Source organism: Rana temporaria, chromosome 11 (assembly GCF_905171775.1).
Source record: "Rana temporaria chromosome 11, aRanTem1.1, whole genome shotgun sequence".
Classification (NCBI taxonomy): domain Eukaryota; kingdom Metazoa; phylum Chordata; class Amphibia; order Anura; family Ranidae; genus Rana; species Rana temporaria.
In genome coordinates this window covers 113,332,732-113,341,481 of record NC_053499.1, presented here as the reverse complement: position 1 = coordinate 113,341,481, position 8,750 = coordinate 113,332,732, and positions in this window count along the sequence as shown.

The following is an 8,750-nucleotide window of genomic DNA, read 5'->3' as shown; positions in this document are numbered from 1 at the left end:
CCGTCAATCACCGAACCGAAGGATAGGAACGCCAAGTCCTGCAGTCATCGGAAACCCTGAGGCTGGGATAGGAACGCCCAGTCCCGGAGTCATCAGAACGCGGAAGCCCTGGACAAAATCAGGATATAAAGGTATGTACGGAGAAAAAAAAAACCTGCCGAAAGTATATGCCCTTACTATGCTGCCTCTAATGTTAAAAATTAGTTTTTAGGGTGAACCTCCACTTTAATAAACATAAAAAAAGGCTGGAACTCCACTTTAAGGTGAAAAGCTCTTGCGAGGAGGAGATACAGCCGCAGAGGGACCCCAGAAGACGTGGTTCGGGGCCACTCTGTGCAAACGAGCTGCACAGTGGAGGTAAGTATAACATGGTTGTTATTTTTTTATTTTTTTTGTTCCTTTAGTGTTCCTTTAAACACTTAAGGACCGCCTAACGACGATATACGTCGGCAGAATGGCACGGCTGGGCACAATCACGTACCTGTACTGAGTGTTAAATGCCCAGCCATGGGTCCGAAGCTCCGTGACCGCGTCTGCAGGACTCACGGACCCGATCGCCATTGGGGGAGCCGCAATTGGTCCCCGGAGCTGAAGAACGGGGAGAGCTGTGTGTAAACACAGCTTCCCCATTCTTCACTGTGGCGCCGTCATTGATCGTGTGTTCCCTAATATAGGGAATCACAATCAATGACGTCAGACCTACAGCCACACCCCCCTACAGTTAGAAACACAGATGAGGTCACACTTAACCCCTTCAGCACCCCCTTGTGGTTAACTCACAAACTGCAATTGTCATTTTCACAGTAAACAACTTTTTTGCTGTGAAAATGACAATGGTCCCAAAAATGTGTCAAAATTGTCCGATGTGTCCGCCATAATGTCGCAGTCACAAAAAAAATCGCTGATCGCCGCCATTAGTAGTAAAAAAAAATATTAATAAAAATGCAATAAAACTATCCCCTATTTTGTAAACGCTATAAATTTTACGCAAACCAATCGATAAACGCTTATTGAGATTTTTTTTACCAAAAATAGGTAGAAGAATACGTATCGGCCTAAACTGAGGAAAACATTTTTTTTTATATATATTTTTGGGGGATATTTATTATAGCAACAAGTAAAAAATATTGAATTTTTTTCAAAATTGTCGCTCTATTTTTGTTTATAGCGCAAAAAATAAAAACCGCAGAGGTGATCAAATACCACCAAAAGAGAGCTCTATTTGTAGGAAAAAAAGGATGCCAATTTTGTTTGGGAGCTACGTCGCACGACCGTGCAATTGTCAGTTAAAGCGACGCAGTGCCGAATCGCAAAAAGGGGCCTGGTCCTTTGCCTGCATTTTGGTCCGGGTCTTAAGTGGTTAACAAGCAATATGGTGCCTCCTCACCGCCTGCTTGGAGTTCCAGACTTTTTTTATGTTTATTAAAAGTCAGCAGCTACAAAAAGTGTAGCTGCTGACTTTTAATAAACATACACTTACCTGCTCCACGGTCCAGCGACGCGCTGCCCGGAGCTTCGCTTCTCTCCCCCCCTTCTCCGCCGGCGCCTCACTGCGCATGGGCGAACGGCACAGCGCTCCCTGAGTGGACAGGCGATCGCCTGGGACCTGTCACGTGTGCCCAGGCGATCGCCTACAGGGAGGGGCCGCTAAAAGGCAATATGACGTATCGCCTTAGCAGTCCATGGCGGAAGTGGGACAGGAAGTCCCACTCCTACTAAAGCCCCCCCCCCAAAAAAAATTACATGCCAAATGTGGCATGTAAGGGGGTGAGGAGTGGATTAAGCGGAAGTTCCACTTTTGGGTGGAACTCCGCTTTAATGCATTTACCTTTACAACCCCTTTAAATGCTCTGAAGTGCAATCATGCTTATTAGAACGTTCATTTTATTTTTTTTTAACATTTTTTAACTGTCCCGTTGGGGTTCTTTGGTGAAATATCAGGGGTCTAAATAGAACCATGATGTCTCACATTTATGACATTGAGGACATAGATTCATCAGTCCTTTTCTCTGCAGCCTAAGCTGCACTGGACAAGTGAATGGATAGGAACCGCTCTGAGGCTTCCCCATTTATTCACAAACGGAAGCATAGTACACAGTTTACTGGTGTAGACAAAAGTACAGCACTGGATAATAAGGAGACATGTGTATTTTGTTTAGTTTCGAATTAGTTTTTTCCAAATTTCGGAAATTCAAAAAATTCGGAATTTCGGAAATTCCGAAATTCAAAAATTGGAAATTTGGAAAGTTGAATTTCCAAATTCGGAATTTTTTGAATTTTTTTAATTTCCAAATTTCCAAAATGCCTTAATCTTGTTATTTCCACACATTTTGCACTGGAAATCTTTTACTGGATATCCACGTGGTTATATATCATGTGGTTATATATATGACTCCCTGCAACCACAGTAATTCTTTGCGGACTATTTTCATCACATGTTTAGAGCAGGGGTCATCAACCCCCGGGCCGCGGCCCACTGCCGGGCTGTGGCCTGTTTGCAGCTGGGCCGCGAAGGCTACACTGCCTGATGTGCGGCGGCGGAGCGAGCAGAGCGATGACATCATCTCCCATCGCTCACCCGCATCACTGCTGTGTCGTGCTCACAGCGCGGCCCCTATACTGAGGCGAGCGAGAAGAGAGATGACATCATCTCCCATCGCCCGCCCGCCCACATCACTGCTGTGCCATGCTCACAGCGAGGCCCCTATACTGAGGCGAGCGAGAAGAGAGATGAGATCATCTCTCACCGCCCGCCTGCATTGCCGCTCTTCCCCGCTCACAGCGGGGCTGCTATAATGCTGTGAAAAAAAAAGTCTTTGTATGCACACAACCCTACACCTGTGCTTAATCCAGAGGAAGACAAAGAACTGACTTTACTTAAAGAACCAGAATTTACAGGCAAGTACAAGACCCAGGCTGGATTGTAGGATACTACCTTCAAGTGATTACACACTGGCAAAGCTTTTAAAAATGCCTCCCTTGGGCATACACCTATAAGGCTGAATTCACACTATGTGGGGTGAGATGTTTTACTGTAAATGTAAAACATCCTTCACCACAAGGACACACACGAAACAATTGTTTCCTAGATGTCCCATTACACATCTGGTGGCAAATGACAAGCTGCATCTGATGACAGGTGACGCGGCAAGTGACAATCTGAATCTGGTGGCAGGCGATGTGGCAAGGGACAAAATGCATCTGGTGACAGGCAGCTTGGCAAGTGACCCTCCGCATCTGGTGGCAGGCAATGTGACAAGTGGCAAAATGCATCTGGTAGCAGGCGACGTGGCAAGTGACAAGCTGCATATGAAGCCAGGCGATGTGGCAAGTGACAATCCATATCAGGTGACGTGGCGAGTGACACTCTGGCACATTCTGCATTATGGTGAGTTGAACTATTTCATTGTATATTACAATTTAATAATAGAAATAATGCGCTTTAATCATCCTGACACCATATCAATTATTGTGCCGGGATGATTGAAGCGCTAACACCAGCCATTACCCCGATAAATTGCCCGCAAAAAGGCGCATTCACAACCCCCCCCCCCCCCCCCCCCCCCCCCCCGGGCCTAGGCACAATTTTCTTCAACAACGCCGGTGCCAAAAAGGTTGGGGACCACTGGTTTAGAGCACATTGTATTCACAGTCATTTGCACATTGTTTGATCACTGTATGATTTAGTACAGTTTGAATTGTGTTTGTCTATACATAGTTTACTTATTATTAGACATGTGCACTGCCAAAAAATATGTTTTTTCTTTTTTGTTTATGTTTCATTTGTTTTTTTGCTTTTTTCCGAATTTTCGAATTTCCCGAATTGGGAATTGGGCTAATCGTAAGTAGGGATGAGCCGAACACCCCCCTGTTCGGTTCGCACCAGAACTTGCGAACACACCAAATGTTCGTGTGAACTTTAGAACCCCCGTTAAAGTCTATGGGACTCGAACATTTAAAAACTAAAGTGCTAATTTTAAAGGCTAATATACCAGTTATTGTCCTAAAAAGTGTTTGGGGACCTGGGTCCTGTCCCAGGGGACATGTATCAATGAAAAAAAGGTTTTAAAAACGGCCGTTTTTTCGGGAGCAGTGAATTTAATAATGCTAAACGTGAAACAATAAAAGTGAAATATTACTTTAAATTTCGTACCTAGGGGGGGTGTAAAGTTAGCATGTGAAAAAGTGCATGTTTCCCGTACATAGAACTGTCCTTGCACAAAGTGTCATTTCTGAAAGGAAAAAAAGTATTTTAAAACCGGACTTGCGGCAATAATGAATTGTCGGCTCTGGCAATTCAGAGAGAATTAATTCATAAAAAAAAAAAAAGCGTGGGGGTCCCCCCAAATTCCATTACCAGGCCCTTCAGGTCCGGTATGGATATTAAGGGGGACCCCCTCCATCAATTTAAAAAAAAATGACGTGGGGTTCCCCCCAAATATCCATTCCAGACCCTTCAGGTCTGGTGTGGATTTTAAGGGGAACTCCACCCCAATTAAAAAAAAAAATGGCGTGGAGTTCCCCCAAAAATCCACACCAGACCCCTTATCCGAGCACGTTAACATGGCCGGCCGCAGAAAAGAGGGGGGGGACAGAGTGCGGAACCCCCATCTCCTGAACCGTACCAGGCCACATGCCCTCAAAATGGGGAGGATGTCCCCATGTTGATGGGGACAAGGGCCTCATCCCCACAACCCTTGCCCGGAGGTTGTGGGGGTCTGCGGGCGGGGGGGTTATCAGAATCTGGAAGACCCCTTTAACAAAGGGGACCCCCAGATCCTGCCCCCCCCTATGTGAATTGGTAATTGTACCCCTACCATTTCACGAAGGAAGTGTAAATAGTTGGAAAAAACACACACACACACACACCGTAGAAAAAAGTCCTTTATTAATAAAAAATAAAAATTAAAAAAAATCCAGCGGTGGTAATCTACTCGGTCCCAGCTCCCTGCTCCAATGTTGTCTGTATCCAGCAACGGGTGATCTCCGGTCCAGCGATGAGAAGATCCATCCATCCAGAGCGCAGCCACGCCGACCTCCTCTCTCCGCTGGACACAGCCCAGTGAATGACGCGGCTGAAGCTGTGACATTTCTTATATAGGGGAGGCAGGGCCACCCGTCACGTGACCCCACCCCCTCTGACGCACCCTCTGCTACGTCACTGGGAAAGCCCAGTCTTCCCCCTTGCGTCAGAGGGGGCGGGGTCACGTGACAGGTGGCCCCGCCTCCCCTATATAAGAAATATCTAAGCTCCAGCCGCGTCATTCAGCTGGGCTGTGTCCAGCGGAGAGAGGAGGTCGGCGTGGCTGCGCTCTGGATGAATCTTCTCATTGCTGGACCAGAGATCACCCGTCGCTGGATACAGACAACGTTGGAGCAGGGAGCTGGGACTGAGTGGATTACCACCACTGGATTTTTTTTTTATTAAAGCGGATGTGCCATGGGAAAAAAATATTAAAAGCCAGCAGCTAAAAATACTGCAGCTGCTGACTTTTAATATTAGGACACTTACCTGTCCTGGAGTCCAGCGCCGATCGCAGCAGAGGACGAGCGATCGCTCGTCTCTCTGCTGCTCCCCCCGCCATCCACGCTGAGGGAACCAGGAAGTGAAGCGCTGCGGCTTCCCTGTCCGGTTCCCTACGGCGCATGCGCGAGTCGCGCCGCGCCGATTGGCTCCCGCTGTGTGCTGGGAGCCGAGTGTTCCCAGCACACAACGGGGGGCGACGGGATGTGACGGAATGCCCGTCTTTTGCCCGTGAATGCCGGGCCGGAAGTGGGTGCAAATACCTGTCTTTAGACAGGTATCTGCACCCCCCTCCCCCCTGAAAGGTGTCAAATGTGACACCGGAGGGGGGGAGGGTTCCGATCAGCGGGACTCCACTTTAGGGTGGAGAACCGCTTTAATAAAGGACTTTTTTCTACGGTGTGTGTGTGTGTTTTTTCCAACTATTTACACTTCCTTCGTGAAATGGTAGGGGTACAATGTACCCCATTACCAATTCGCATAGGGGGGGCCAGGATCTGGGGGTCCCCTTTGTTAAAGGGGTCTTCCAGATTCTGATAAGCCCCCTGCCCGCAGACCCCCACAACCACCGGGCAAGGGTTGTGGGGATGAGGCCCTTGTCCCCATCAACATGGGGACATCCTCCCCATGTTGAGGGCATGTGGTCTGGTACCGTTCAGGAGGGGGGGGGCCGCACTCTGTCCCCCCTCTTTTCTGCGGCCGGCCAGGTTAACGTGCTCGGATAAGGGGTCTGGTGTGGATTTTTGGGGGAACTCCACGCCATTTTTTTTTAAATTTGGGGTGGAGTTCCCCTTAAAATGCACACCAGACCTGAAGGGTCTGGAATGGATATTTGGGGGGAACCCCACATAATTTTTTTTTAAATTGACGGCGGGGTTCCCCTTAATATCCATACCAGACCTGAAGGGCCTGGTAATGGAATTTGGGGGGACCCCCACGCTATTTATTTTTATTTTTATGAATGAATCCTCTCTGAATTGCCAGAGCCGACAATTCATTATTGCCGCAAGTCCGGTTTTAAAAGACTTTTTTTCCTTTCAGAAATGACACTTTGTGCAGGGACAGTTCTATGTACGGGAAACAAGTGATATTTCACATGCTAACTTTACACCCCCCCAGGTATGAAATTTAAAGTAATATTTCACTTTTATTGTTTCACTTTTAGCATTATTAAATTCACTGCTCCCGAAAAAACGGCCGTTTTTAAAACTTTTTTTTGCATTGATACATGTCCCCTGGGACAGGACCCAGGTCCCCAAACACTTTTTAGGACAATAAATTGCATATTAGCCTTTAAAATTAGCACTTTAGATTACTCCCATAGACTTTAACAGGGTGTTCCGTGGCTTTTCGAATTTGCCGCGAACACCACTAATTGTTTGTTGTTCGCCGAATAGGCGAACAGGCAATGTTCGAGTCGAACATGAGTTCGACTCGAACTCGAAGCTCATCCCTAATCGTAAGCTTTTGGACCAGGCACGCACAGAACTAGACTTATGTCTCACTGATCAGGCTGGACGCACGTTGCGTTGGTCTCGACAGCACTGGTATATTAAAGCTATCAAGCCTAATGCGATGCTGGCCAAAAGATTACGTACTTTTAACCCTAAACCCTCCCCTAACACCTTACACACACTACGTAATATACTTACTAGCAACCCGATTTGTATACTGGATGAATTTTGTCATAGACTTACCAAATTGTATTCTGCCCAAGATCTTGCTAGCGAACAGGAAAGAATTGATTTCTTGCAGCGCATTCCGCTGCCTACTTTATCCAAGTCCCACATGGACCTTATGGACCGTGATATTCAGGAATCTGAAGTTCGACAATGCATCAAGGACCTAAAAGTAGGTAAGAGGCCGGGTCCGGACGGCTTTACGGCTCTTTACTATAGAAAACTGGTAGATGTATTAGCCTCTCCCTTGACAAGCATGTTAAATTCCGTTAAAAACGGTCAGACGCTCTCACCCGATCTTCTGACGGCTAATATAGTGATGTTGCCGAAGCCTGACCGTGATCACGCTTCTTGTGCCAATTTCCGACCCATATCATTGATTAATGTCGATATGAAAATCCTCACCAAAATTCTGGCCAACCGGTTGAACTCTTTCCTTCCCCCGCTTAATTAAAAAAGACCAGGTAGGTTTTGTCCCACTGAGGCAGGCATGGGACGCCATTAGGAGAATCATTCAATTACAACTGCACCTTGGAAACTATGCTTTTGTCACTGGATGTGAACAAAGCCTTTGACACTTTGTCTTGGCCTTATCTTATGACAGTACTTCGCCATTATGGCTTTGGTGCTTCGTTTTTACGTTGGTTAGCGGCCCTGTATAATGCCCCTCAGGCTAAAATTAAATATTACGGGTTTGAATCCTCTATTTTTCCTATCCAAAGGGGTACTCGACAGGGATGTCCACTTTCACCTCTTCTTTTCGTTCTGGCTATGGAACCACTAGCAGAGGCAATCCGTTCACATCCAGATATAAAAGGTATCGCGGTTGCGGGCTCTGACCATAAGATTTCTTTGTTAGCAGACAACAATTGACACTAACATCACCAAGAATCTCATTGCCTAACCTGTTCTCCCTCTTGGAGACCTTTGCGTCTCATTCAGGTCTACAGATTAACCCTACTAAATCAAAAGCGATGTCGTGATCTTGCAAATTTCCCGTTTCAATGGCTCCCCTTGCTGCCTTATCTGGGTATACGCCTCACTCCTAAATATGATGGCCTATACCAGGCAAATTTTCCTCCTCTCTTTCGGAAGCTCACTGATATATTATCCTGTTGGTCTCACCTCCTGTTATCCTGGTTTGGTAGAATCCCTGCAGTCCGTATGACTTACCTCCCAAAATTGTTATATTATTTCCGAGTGCTACCAGTCCCGATTGCCTCCCACACATTACGAATTCATCAACGTAAGCTTTTATAATTTATTTGGGGTTCTACAGGACCCCGAATCAATAAGCGTATACTGTATGCTTGTCGGATCAACGTCGGTTTCTCGGTCCCTAATCTTCAGGCCTACTATTCAGCAGCGAATATAGCTCCATTATCCCACCTTCATGACACGTATCAAATGCCTCTTTGGGCCATTATTGACCTAACTGTTTCTCACCCAATTCCTATCTCTTCTGTACCCTGGCTACCCCCCCCCAAAACGCCCTCATGGGTTTGGCCCATGTATGGCTCACACTCTTCATATATGGGACTCTGTTA